Here is a 13,471-nt window from a genome sequence, read left to right as displayed (position 1 = left end):
CCAGGAAGATGCCAGTAATAGCCAATGGCAGAGCAGCTGTAAGTATGTTGCGTTCAGTAAACTTTGGGAGCTGCGAGTAGCGGCCCATACTGTATAGTTTTACCTTCCTGTTGAGGAGTTTCGTAACTTGAAACTTTCGTATGAAGGGACGTTCGTAAGTAGAGGTACCACTGTAATATCCCAAAAATATATGTACTATCACATCAATGTACTTTTTAAAAATATAATTGTAGGTCTAGTAATTGCTGATTATTTTACATACGTCTCACCGTGACAACAGGTGGCTGACATGTTTCGCCACAATCTTTCTGCTCCGGATACCCGAAGGAGAAGTACTTCATGAACTTAGTTAGCATCTGGCGGTGCTTGTCGCTAGTGTCGGACCCAATGACTACTTCCACAGTTTGGGCCTGCATGTAGTCGTCGATGAGTCGCGTGATTCAGACTCCCTTTGCTTTGCTCTTGCTAGCTTTTGCTAGCCTCTCCCGCTAGCTGCTCCAGCTAGTTTTTGCTAGCTACTCTTGTTAGCCACTCCCGCTAGTTCCTGCTCGCTCCAAATAATATTTGGTAGTAATTTGTTGTAGGCTTCAAAATCGCTGCATTTCATTTGCTCACCACTATATATTTTTTATACTACTTGCTGTTTTTATTTTATTAAAAGGTTGTCTTTTTAATGTTTTCCAATCAAATGTTTTATTTTTTATTTTTTAATCTTTGTTGTACAGCAAGTGTACCCCTTGGGATCGCAACAAAGCCGTGTGTCAACTCAAGTGTCTCATCATCTCAAGTGGCTCTGAATATTACTCTTGTTCAGTGTTTTATTGTTGATATTTATAGTTTAAATGCCTGTTAAAAAGGGACTTGTTCAAAGGTTTCCAGTTTTTGTGTTAAATTTTGAGTACATATAGAAATAAAGGCAAGCTTAGTCTTTATTTTGATTCCCATTTTTAAAAATGTATAGTTATTTTCAAGCCAACGTATGTCTGAGTTTAAAAGAAGACAATGTCTAATAATGAAATGCTCAAATTAAGGTTATCCTGCGATTCACTGTGCAAACAACCGCTCACTTAGCTGCGATAGGCTCGTAAATTTAGAGACGTTAAGAACATGGAGAGATCAATAATGAATTCTATGAAAGTGGCAATAGACAAAACTTGCTTTAAACTGTACATCAGAAAGACTACAAAAATGCATGTGTTATTTCTGGGCATTTTAGTCAGTACAAAAAAAAAAACTAAATTTTTCTTTCTTTTTTTTTTTTATTTTGTCCAACTAAAAGTATTTTCCAGGCCACCGGTTTGCAAAAATTGTGTTAACCAAAATAATTCTGAACTTAACTCTTTGACCGCCAAAACAGTTTAATAACGATTAGTAAAATCACAACGTATGCCGCCATAAACGTTAAATGACGTCAACAAAGTTTTTTTTTTTAATTTTATTTTTTCTTAGTGCAACGTCTAAGTGCAGAGCTGCCTGGTCAATGGGTTGTGGAATCAAAAGCACTAACTATGACCAGCAGATGGAAGCAATGTATATATTTTCGTGAACGATCAAAGCCTTTGTCATATCATAGTTGTTGTTTTTTTCATAACGTGTGGCAGTAAAAGAGTTAACTATTATTGCTTTCAATGAATTGATAGCTCTGAAGAATGAGTGCGAATGCTTATTTGAGGAGAAACACTAGTTATAGAAATTGGATGGCTGGGTAAGGGGGAAAAAATAAACCACTCGAATCATCATTATTTGATCTAATCAATGTGACTTTTACAAGACCTTTTGCACAGAATAACATTTAAAAGTACTTAACACTGCTTGTGCAAGGGCACTTTCAAAGGTTGAGCTTGGCATCACATTTTATTGCTTTTCCTATGACAGTATTTTAGACAGAATAAAATGTAAAGATATTTAAATTTTCTAATTGTAAAACATAGTTTTGAATGATAAATTGTTTGATCGTGAAATTGTTACTACTAAGCCATGTGTTTGAGTGAAATTGTGATTATGTCAACCATCCACAAAATTTCTCTGAGCATTTTCTCTGAGCATCAATTTAAGAGCAAATAGGAAACCAAAGGATATATCATATTTTTTACCCATCCAATATGCACTACTCACAAAAAATTAGGGATGTTTGGCGTTCAGGGGAAATTCATGGAAAATGTAAAAAATTCAAGCTACAGCGATATCATGAAAATAGGACATTTAAGTGATTTCCTCATCTCAAACAATTCATTGAAACAAAAGTTAATAGCGGGTACGCCACAACAAAAAATGTCTCAATAACTCATCGTGTGCCCTTGAGCATCAATTACAGCTTGACGACGACATCTCATGCTGTTCACAAGTCGACTCTGCTGAAGCATGGCGTCCCACTCTTCTTGAAGGGCAGCCCTCAGGTCATACATTTTTCTTTAAAAGTGCATTCAATTAATTTTCTATTCTTCTAATTTCTATTCGTTGATCATAAAACAGCTGCGAGCACCGCTACCTTGAAATAAAGCTAGGTATCAGCTCCATACCGATACCAGGGGTCACAAAGCAGGTTCAACAAACTGTGAGATTAACCCTGAACAATGAGTTGACATACCCTCAGATAGGAAACTTGCGTTTTCGGTTCCAGCACAGCTGATTCCAGTGAGTTATATCAACGCTGAGTAGTTGCACCTGTTACCACTAGACTTAAAAACCTGCCTTAATGGAGCCCCGATTCATCGAGTCACCATGACAACAGGGAAGCCAAGCGAGGCGCTGCCCCTCCACTTAGGCAATTTTTTGTTTTGTTTTTTACACCTCTCAACTGAAAATTTTAACGCGATCATATGGTGAATTTGAACAATCTTTAGAAAAACAGTGCAACAACAAATATCCGTTAATTCGCAAGCTAGCGGTTAGCTGGCAGGCTATCAGCTCACACATTGTAGCGGGGGCAGCTTTATTAATACAGATTATTTCACTGCACAACTACAGTAATCTGGAGACAAACAATGGATGTCGTTTAACTTTTTGCTCCTTAACCCAGATAAAACAGAGATGATTGTTGCTCCTGCTCATCATTGGTATCTGTTTACGAACACCTCTTTAAACCTTTATAAATGTATTAGCCAAAGTGACTCAATAAATTCACAAATATGGCACTTAGTCTGTACTTTAATTTATTTAATTCAATCTCTTTTTTTAATACCCTTATTTATTGATTGATTGATTGAATAATAATAATAATAATTATTATTATTGTTATTGTTGTTATTATTATTATTATTATTATTATTATTATTATTATTATTAATTCAATCTCTGGTTTAATAACCTTATTTATTGATTGATTGAATTATTTTTTATTTTATTATCTGTTCTTATTGCTGCTGGACATGTAAATTTCCCAGAGGGAGCCGTCCCAAAGGGATCAATAAAGCCAAGTCTAAGTTTAAGTCTAAAAAATCTCCGCCTTATTTTTGACCCAACTCTCTTTTTTTTAAAATACACATTAAAAATATTATTAGAACTGCTTTTTTTCACCCTCATAATATTCCTAAAATGCATCCCATTTTGTCCGATGGTGATACAGAGATTAGATTTTGTGCTTTTGTTACGTCTCACCTCAACTACTGTAATGTATCTTTCGGGTCTTCCAATGACCAGTCTTAAAAGTCTGCAGTTAGTTAAAAATGCTGCTGCTAGACTTTTGATTCGGGCGAGAAAGTTCGATCATATTACCCCGACACTAGCCAATTTGCATTGTCTTCCTGTCTACTTGAGATGCGATTTTTAAGGTTCTGTTGTTTACATACAAAACATTACACGGCTTGGCGCCTTCCTGTCTATCTGCCTATGCGACACGAAAGCTTCCTTCGCAAACACGCTGGTCTTTTGATGATTCCAAAATCCAAAAAGCGTGTTCGATTTGGGCTCTAGTCTTCTGGAATGCTTCACCCCTGGAGATCAGAACTGCTACCTCTGTTGAAACGTTTAAATCACATCTTAAGACTCATTTTTTTACTCTTGCATTTGGCTGAATGATGTGGGCCTGGTGACTGCCGCTGCTGTCTTTCCCCTCCCTTCACCCCGGCTTTGAGAGGGAGGTGTCAATGGCCGTTTCGGATGCTGCTTTACGTGTTCTGCACTGGTGGACTGGGATGAGCTCCAGGGCGGACCATCACCTTGAAGTTGCCACCATGGCGATAGCTGCCCCGACCTTTTGGGCTGGGTTCGGATGAGGACCCGACCTTCCCGATGATGTCTTCGATGCAGTGCTTCAACTTCCTAAATGGACTTTTGCACTATTGTAGTTAACTCATTCACTCCCAGCCATTTTCACAGAAGCAATCCCGTTCGCTCCCGGCTGTTTTACTGGATTTTGACTGATTTTGCAAGGCCCACAGAATATTGTGTTCTATTGCTATAAAAGCATGGAACCTATCAAAAGAAAGATTAAAGTCTCTTCTTTCATCAGGAAAAAAAAAGTATGTTTCTAAATGTTTTCGTTTTGCAGCAATTAGCATTAGAAGAGAGCTAAGTTTTATCAGTTTTCACAAATCTATTTAAAATGATGAGTTATTTAGCTTTTTTTTCTACACGGCCCTAGTTGATCTCATTTGCTCTGCTGCCACCTGATGGCCGTTTGTGTAATAACTACCATTTCTCCGATCGTTTGCAGTTGAGAGGCTGCATCAAAGCCTTCTGTATGCTCGAGCATTAAAAAAACAACAAAAAAACGTATAAATAGGTTGTTGGGACACTTACAACATAAAAAAAACGTATTTACACGTTATTGGGAGCAAATGAGTTAATATTGTTTAGTATCACAAACTATGTAAATTGTTGCCCATTCGGCATCCATTGCAGCCTGATCATCCTGGAAGGGGGATGACCACATCTGCGGCCCCTTCTCAAGCTTTTTCATTTTTGTGGTTCGATTAGGGGATGTCAATATTTGTCAACTGTGGGCATCTGAAGCCCTTTGAGACTCTTGTGTGATTAAGGGCTATACAAATAAACTTGACTTGACTTGAATTTAATACACAAGTTTACCTCTTACCTAACTGCGTCTGCATTAGATTTTTCTCTTCTGCTGTTTGCAATCCATTCACTCGCTACAACAAACTTTTTTTGCATGTTCAATATATTTTTAAAAGAAGGCAATGTCTAATAATGAAATGCTCAAATTAAGGTTGCAAGGGGATTTACTGTGCACACAACCTCTCACTTAGCTGCGATAGGCTCGTAAATTTAGACACGTTAAGAACATGGAGAGATCATGGATAGATCATTAATGGATGCTATGAAAGTGGCAATAGACAAAACATGCTTTAAACTCTACATCAGAAAGACTACACAAATGCATGTGTTATGTCTGGGCACTTTAGTCAGTGCAAAAAAAAAAAAGTTTATTTTTCTTTCATTTTTTATTTTTTTTCCAACTAAAAGTCTTTTCCAGTTCATCCGGTTTGCAAAAATTGTGTTAACCAAAAGAATTCTGAACTTGACTCTTTGACCGCCAAAAACGTTGAATGACGATTATTGAAATCACAACGTATGCTGCCATAAACGTTAAATGACGTCGTCAAAGTTTTTTATTTTATTTTATTTTTTTCTCAGTGCAACGTCTAAGTGCAGAGCTGCCTGGTCAATGGGTTGTGGAATCAAAAGCACTAACTATGACCAGCAGATGGAAGCAATGTATATATTTTCGTGAACGATAAAAGCCTTTGTCATATCAAAATACATTCTTTAAAATAATTAGCAAAAACTTTCCATCCCCCAGCTCCGTGTGCCTGAAATTCTGTTGGCAAGAGAACATTGAGAGAGGCCTTCACTGTAAAATCCATTAGCTCGGTGAGCCAAAAGCTTAATTCTACCTGCTTCATTTCAGAGTGTGGGCAAGAGTACCCACTTGTGCTTTGCTCCTACAGGTAGAGGAATTGGTCAACCCCCTGTGGGACACCTCTCACTGGGTCAACAAAATGAGTCTAGATCTGTTGTGACCTTTGGGTCATCGATCTCTCCATGGGGCCCTTCTCCATTACTCTGTGCTGGTAAAAGGAGAGATGGCACACAGCAGTACTCCTTTATCATCCTCTTCCTCAAGCTTTGTGTGCCTCTGACATGCACTGTAATCCCTGCTCCTCTCATAATACACATTCTCCTCTAAGCTTGAAATCCAGCGCTCCACTTCTGATGCACATCTCCACACATGCACCCAAAACTAACAGCAGTCGCACGGAGCGTTAATGTTAAAGTTCAGCTTCACATGTCAAGTGGTGTGTATTTATGTGTGCGTACATATGTTCTGGCATACTGAAAGTGATGTTTAGGTCAGGGGTCAGTCAGTGTATCATTTCACAAGTTGTAGTTGACCACTCCTTCTGTCACTCACCGCTGGAGATAAATAAGTGCCTATTGTGACTGGGGAAAAAATGGTCTGCCGCCGGAGTCCGATTGGAGCCTGCGTGCGTGCGCATGTGTGTCGAGGTTAGCGTCTGGGAACAGCTCAGCTTGGCCTTGCGTCAATGCGACTTAAGTGCAGCCATGCATAACCATCTGACAGCTACCCCTCCTCCTCCAGTTCATCCTGCACTCCTCTGCTCTCACTTGCAGTCTCCCCCTCTGTCACATCCCAGTCGCTAACCCGCAGACGGCGACATCGACTCGCCGTATTTTTTGGGCTGTACCAAGTGCAGCTGTATTTGTGTCTGTTCTTTTCGATGTTTGTTAATGTTAAATTTGTACAGGATAAGGAAATGCTAGTTTATGCCTTCTTCCAACTTTGAATTTTCAAGTGGTTAGGGAGATTTATTTTGATCAATTATCAGTTAGGTATACGTTACACTTAAATAGAAGCAATTCTGTTTTTTGGCTATTCCTCCAACTGCATCCACCCATCATACCAACTGTCAACATGCTGGTGGATGACTTGCTGTGATTGATGGGACCACAAATTCTGCTCTTAACCAGAGAATTAGACTTTACACCAGGGGTGTCCAAACTTTTTCATTTGAGGGCCACATACAGAAAATCAGAAGGACACAAGGGCCACATAATATTATGAAGAGAAATTGTGTTTAGTTCTAAAAATTGTACAAATAATTTATTTGTGCTTTTGTATATTTAGAAAAATGCTACAGTATATAAACCATCCATCCATCCATCCATTTTCTTGACCGCTTATTCCTCACAAGGGTCGCGGGGGGTGCTGGAGCCTATCTCAGCTGACTTTGGGCAGTAGGCGAGGGACACCCTGGACTGGTTGCAAGCCAATCGCAGGGCACACAGAGACGAACAACCATCCACACTGTATATAAACCAATTTACTTGTAATATAGCAGTAGGGTTATTATAGTTTTGGAATTTTTCATTTTAGTTAGTTAGTTTTATTAGTTCTTAGGGTGGTTCTGTTAGTTTTTATTAGTTTAATTCTTTAAAAAAATGCTTAGTTTTAGTTTAGTTTGTTAGTTTCAGTATTATTATTATTATTATTATTATTATGTGTATTACTCGTGAGCAATATTTAAAAAAACACCATTGGCGCAACGTCATCTGAAGGTGCTTTTCTATTGGCTGCTGCTAGATGACATCACTTCTGTGTGACATACTTTCAAATGTCATTATTCCGGTTGATATCAAAATAAATCTACTAAAAATCACATTTCATAAAACCTTTTCGGTTTTATTTTATTTTGGTAACAATATTGTTTTTTGAATTTTAGTTCGTTTTTTCATTAGTTTTAGTGAACTAAAATAGCCTTTAATGGCACTGATGCCCTCCCTTCTTACTTTGACCATCTCCAAATTTTTTTTATTTTTTTTTAATTTTATTTGAAATGAGTCAAATGCCATTTTTAGCATATGTCGCGGGCCACTGAAAAATGGACGATGGGCCGCAAATGGCCCCCGGGCCGTAGTTTGGACACCACTGCTTTACATCATTCTGATCGGCTGGAACTTTAAAGATTTCTAATTTCCAAGTATATCGAAGGTAACGATAATACAAGTAAAATAAATTCATTTGAATTGATTCAAGAAAAATCTGTGAAAGCTCCCTTGAGTTCTGCTTCTTGAAAATGTTTATACACAGTATCTGTCTTGTCAGATCTTGTTAGCAGTTGTTAGAACAGAGACAATTGACAGCTCCTGAAAGATGTTCATTGTGAAATGTGAATTTCAGATGTCAGATATGTGTCCCTGACAGTGATCTCTAACAGCTGGAGCAGTGTTACAATAGGAAATTCCCAAATGAGTCTTTTACAATCACTCTACTTGCACTAACACACTGATGTGTCTGAACATGCTCAAATTGTAACATTTATGTGGAACAGAATGGACACATCACCCGCAGTTGTGTCACTTAAAGCATAACAATCAATTTCCAGTACAGGGGATTACGTTTAAACACACTCTGCTGTATTGCACTTTGTTTTTTTTTTCCAGGCTCACGCTGTGCTCCCCATAAGGAGCAGAGGTTGAACCTTCCCCAGCTCTCATTCGCTTACTCTCACAATCTGCAATATAGCGGATGCATGAAGCGAGCCATAATATAATGGAGCTTCACTTTATTGTATACTTCTGTGCATCATTAGAACATCTACTAATTCACCTGACATCAAGACGGCCTCCTTTTTTTTTTTTTTTTTTTTTTTTTTTTGGGCAGTATTATTAGCTAAGTGACAATTTCTGACTCAGCATCTCATTCTAGTGTCCTGTAATGTCCGCGTTCCCATATGGAAACCATTATTTGTGAATTGCTGGTTGCTGTTTTCAGGGCAGGTCAGCGAGATACTGTAGTTGAAGGGCGCCAGAGGTGATGATCCAGGAACAATAGTTGGATAGCGTCTGATTTAGTCTGCCTGAGATGGTGCAATCATACATTAAAAATTAAAAAGGCGCAGAGTTGAGTGATTTTCCTTATTTTTATTTTAAGATACAGTCTTCCCTCGCTATAACGCGGTTCACTTTTCGCGGTCTCGCTGTATCGCGGATTTTTTTTAAGTGCAATTTTGCTTTCAGTAATATACCCATTTTATAAAATTTATGAAGTTTTGAACATTATCAATGTTTAAACAAGAGAGAAATGTGAGAACATGTAAATGCCTCAATGAGAAAAGTGTCTAAATTGTGTGGTAGGGGATTTTAGAGCCTTAAAACATTTATAAGAATTGTAAAACATAAAGCTAACTACTTCGCGGATTTCATTTATTGCGGGTATTTTTTGGAACCTAACCCCAGCGGAAAACGAGGGAACACTGTACAACTGTTTTTTTTCCCCCTTTAGTTACAAAATTCCATCTTTAATTTCAGAAAAGCGTATCTTGCTCTGTCAATGCAACCTATGCTGTATTTATTTGCTGTATGAAGGTTATTAACGCGACAATAATTTATCTTGAGCTTTTAAAGTGCCGTAAAGCTTGTGCCAGCTTATAAATTATTTAAATGTTTCTTTATTGTAGTTTTATAATTATGAGTCAACAAGCATATTGTGTCAAATATGGAGGACCAAAACTGGCAGATAAATAAATAAATAAATAAATAAATAAATAAATAGGGCGGCACAGTGGTCCACTGATTAGCACGCCTCACAGTTCTGAGGTGCGGGGTTAAATTCCTGCTCCAGCCTCCCTGTGTGGAGTTTGCATGTTCTCCCCGTGCCTTCGTGGGTTTACTCTGGGTAATCTGGTTTCCTCACACATTTCCAAAAAAAACTTGCATGGTAGGCCGATCTTCATGTTGTTTTATGTTTATTATTATTATTTTATTTTATTTTTTATTTTTTATTTTTTTTATTTTTTTTTAAATTCATTTTTACTTTTATTTATATATTTTATTATATTTCTTTTATATCCATCTGAACTGGTTGCCAGCCAATCACAGGGCACACATAGGCGAACAACCATCCACACTCACAATCACACCTCGGGACAATTTGTTTTTCATTGACATTTATATTTTTTGTATTTAATTTTTGAATTATGTTTTATATCCCTTTTTTATTTTCACCCTTATTTATTTTTTTATTTATTTTGTATGTGGGCAGTTCTACTCCTCCTGACATAATTCAAGCAGGAGTTGAAGATAAATAGGCAAGACAATTTGGGAATAGCCCTAATTTCTATGGCGGCAAATAAAGGGAGCTTGGAGAGTGAGCTGTAATGACTGTCTTTTTGAAAAGTCAGAGAATTTCAGTGTGCTGGGCTTGTTTCCCTTCTGGCTGGCGAGGGGCTCTGTTTCAAAACGGTCCTCTCAAGCTGCACAACACAACAGTAGTTGAAATGGAAGCCAAATTCAAGTCGGCATTCTCTTCATCCCCTAGCTAATTACCTGCAGAGAGACCGTATGCTTATTAACTCTCGCCGCCTTTAAAAAGTTTATTCCAATCCTTAGAAGTCAATCATAAAGCAAGTCAGCTCAGAGCGGCTAAAAATAACGCCTGTTTTATGTATTCTGGATATAAAAACCATGGTAATATTCCACAGGGTGGAATGCGGAACCCTGACAATGTGGTTATCTGGTGTAAAATTAGCTGAAATGGTAAATTCACACGTAAACAAAGCAAGTGTGGGATATGATGATGCTGCATTTGACAATCATGAATAATTCCACGCGTGTTGTCTTATTCTTTTCTATGACTCGGTGGGAGATTGCTGAATATTGTATTTCTGACCAGACCTTTATCGAGACACAATTCATCTTATCTCACAAACGCTTTTTCAGAGTTGTTAGCTGTGTAAGTTATATACGCTATTTGCTGGACACAATTATTCCTGCAACATAAAAGGGCAAATGACATTTAAAGGAAATTCTTATCCTTCTCCGTGAAGGCCACACACTAAACCCCATGACAAGATTTATTTATCCTAATGAAAAACGTCTCCTCAAGGGACCTTTGCGAATGACCCTCTAACCTTACAAAATGTCCCGACAACAGCGTTAAACTTATCTTTTCCGTCTATGAAAGGGGCAGCATAGAAACGGCGTTTTATAATTAATTTTGTGTAATAGTCTTATAGCAATTTGCACAATTGTTAAAATGTGTCCCTTTAGTGATAGGGGCTCAAGGAATTCAAATTAATCCCTTTATTTAATTGTTCCTATATTTCAGTGGCAGCAGTGGCGGCAGGCAGGCTGAGGTAATTTATTTCTTGCTTAGGATGAGAGATGGTCCCCAGCCAAGACTGCCATGGGACGGTCGGTTAATTGCAGTAGATTGCCTTATCTTCTTGTAATTATGCCTGTCTCTTTGGAGTTTCTGGCTCCAAACGGCCAATCGATACAATCGGACCACAGACAAGGTAGAGATGTGGGACTCAGGCCAAACTTTGGGTCTTTTCAAGTTATTGCCGATCACGAGAACTCTTTAAATACAATATCAAAGCTCACTTTGTTTCGTTAAGATGATCAATTGCAGTTTGCCTCCTAATGATGAATGTTGTCAACTAATTTTCAGGGGATGTTGCTATAAGTGGGTCAATTTGTTTCTACAATTTGCTAAAAGATGTTGCGGTTGCGTGATATCATCGCACATTACTCATTACGCACATGTCATTACTCAAATTGATCTGAACAGCAGCAACAACAAATATTTAGATAAGTTTGTATAGCACACGTTTTTATTTGTAGAAGCAATATATTTTTTTCCACTTCTTTCTGTCCAATTTTGATAGAGATGTTATTTCATGTAAATTCTGCTTAAGATTCCAGACCAGCTATGAACATATTAGCATACGCAGTCCTAGAGTTACTGAAGGCCTTTTCAGATTGTTAATGTTAACATGGTATTATATGTGACTTTGTGACTTCCTAACCAAATAATAGTACTCTTAATTCAATATTTTCATTTTTTTACCCCCCCCCTATAAAAGCCAGCTCATCGTTTTAGTGATGGGATTTTCGGCTCTTTTCGGTGAGCCGGTTCATTTGGATCGGCTCAGTGAAAAGAGCTTTTTTTGGCTCTCAAACGGCTCTGTAACTTTAGCTGTTCTTTTAAATATTTACGACAAAATTACCATACATTTTGATAAATGACTTGGTGAACTAAATATTGCACTCTACTGACTGCAAATAGCAACAATTATCAAGCAAAGAAACACATTTTTTTCCCTCATTTTTATTGAACAAATTAATAGGCTCCATACAATAAACAAACAACAAAATTAAAACTTCAACCAACAACAATCAAAATAACAATCAAATAATAAAAATAGTGAGTAGTAATTTAACTGCAACAGCTGCAGAGAACAAAACAAACATTAGCTACTCACCTGGTCCAGGATAAAAGACCTTGCTTCATTTTAAATTTGCATTAAAAAAACAAAACAAAACAAAAAAACTAAATATATCAACTTGGACGGGCTGATCCGGCTCCTTCTCTCATCTGACTTTAACCAATTAAAATTTCTTTAACTCATTCACTGCCAATGACGACTATAGACGTCAAAAATCCAAGCAAACAGCTAGTGCAAATTTTGACAAGAAATTTGAATTTAGTTTTAGTTTTTCATTGTTTTCATTCATAGTTATTAATCATTGTTGTTATGAATAACAACGATGACAACAATTTCATTGCTAAGTGCTACCATCGTGCGTAGAACGGATTCCTGTTACTCTACAACACTGGCGTTGACATTCTTGTGATCGGTCTTGGTCTTACTGAGACCACATACTGGGTCTCGGCCTCCAAAAGCCAATTTTAGCCGACTAAAATTTCTCTTTATTTTTGTTGACTAAAATTGGATTAAAACTAAAATACAATCAGGTGACTGAGTTATGACTAAGGCTTTAATTAAATTTAGTCAGAAGACTATAACTAAAACTAAATTATTATTTTTTTTTAAATTAAAATTGTAATTTTAAATTTTCTTTTCTTTTTTTTTCAAAATTAACACTGGCTGTTTGCTTGGATTTTGACGTCTATAGTTGTCATTGGCAGTGAATGAGTTAAATGTTACTGCGTTTTCGGCTCATCTTGTCGTCCTTTCCTCTCCTGTTTTCTCCTCCTCCTGTCTCTCTGTCTGCGGCTGCGCAGACGCGGCCGCGTGCAGTACCCTACCCCCCAGCGCCCCCCTCCCTCTCTGAGCACTAGGGGTGTCACGATTCGCCAACTCCACGATTCGATTTAAATTTCGATTTTGGGGTCACGATTCGATTTTTTTTTCGATTTTTTATTTATTTATTTTTTCCGCTCCCCCACTTTATAACACAGAGGCATATGCTTCTGTAGGCTAAGGCTAGTCTATGATCATTGGTTCTATTCATTGTACAGTAAATCTTATTTCAAAAGATCGGCTACATATAGGTGATGCAATTTCCATATTATTTTTGTGTAAATTTATGTAATATATGATAATTGACATTAGGCAGGAATGATCAAATTCAAAGAATTTATTTACAATATAAAGTTAACCGTCTTGTTCTTACTGAAGTGTAAAATAAAAAATAAAAAAACAAAAACAAAAAGTCACAGTGGGTGCCTGCCATCTATTGA

At 37.4% G+C, this 13,471-nt stretch overlaps 1 protein-coding gene across 9 annotated transcripts in view; it reads left to right on the top strand.

The window, feature by feature from the left end:
* rbfox3a (RNA binding fox-1 homolog 3a) overlaps positions 1 to 13,471 on the top strand; it is a 509,587-nt gene that overhangs the window by 65,802 nt on the left and 430,314 nt on the right. The gene's annotated exons all lie outside the window — the stretch shown is intronic.

Source organism: Festucalex cinctus, chromosome 17, assembly GCF_051991245.1.
Source record: "Festucalex cinctus isolate MCC-2025b chromosome 17, RoL_Fcin_1.0, whole genome shotgun sequence".
In the NCBI taxonomy this organism is placed as follows: Eukaryota; Metazoa; Chordata; class Actinopteri; order Syngnathiformes; family Syngnathidae; genus Festucalex; species Festucalex cinctus.
Note: the sequence above shows the minus strand (reverse complement) of the source record. Positions and strands in the feature narration are given on the sequence as shown.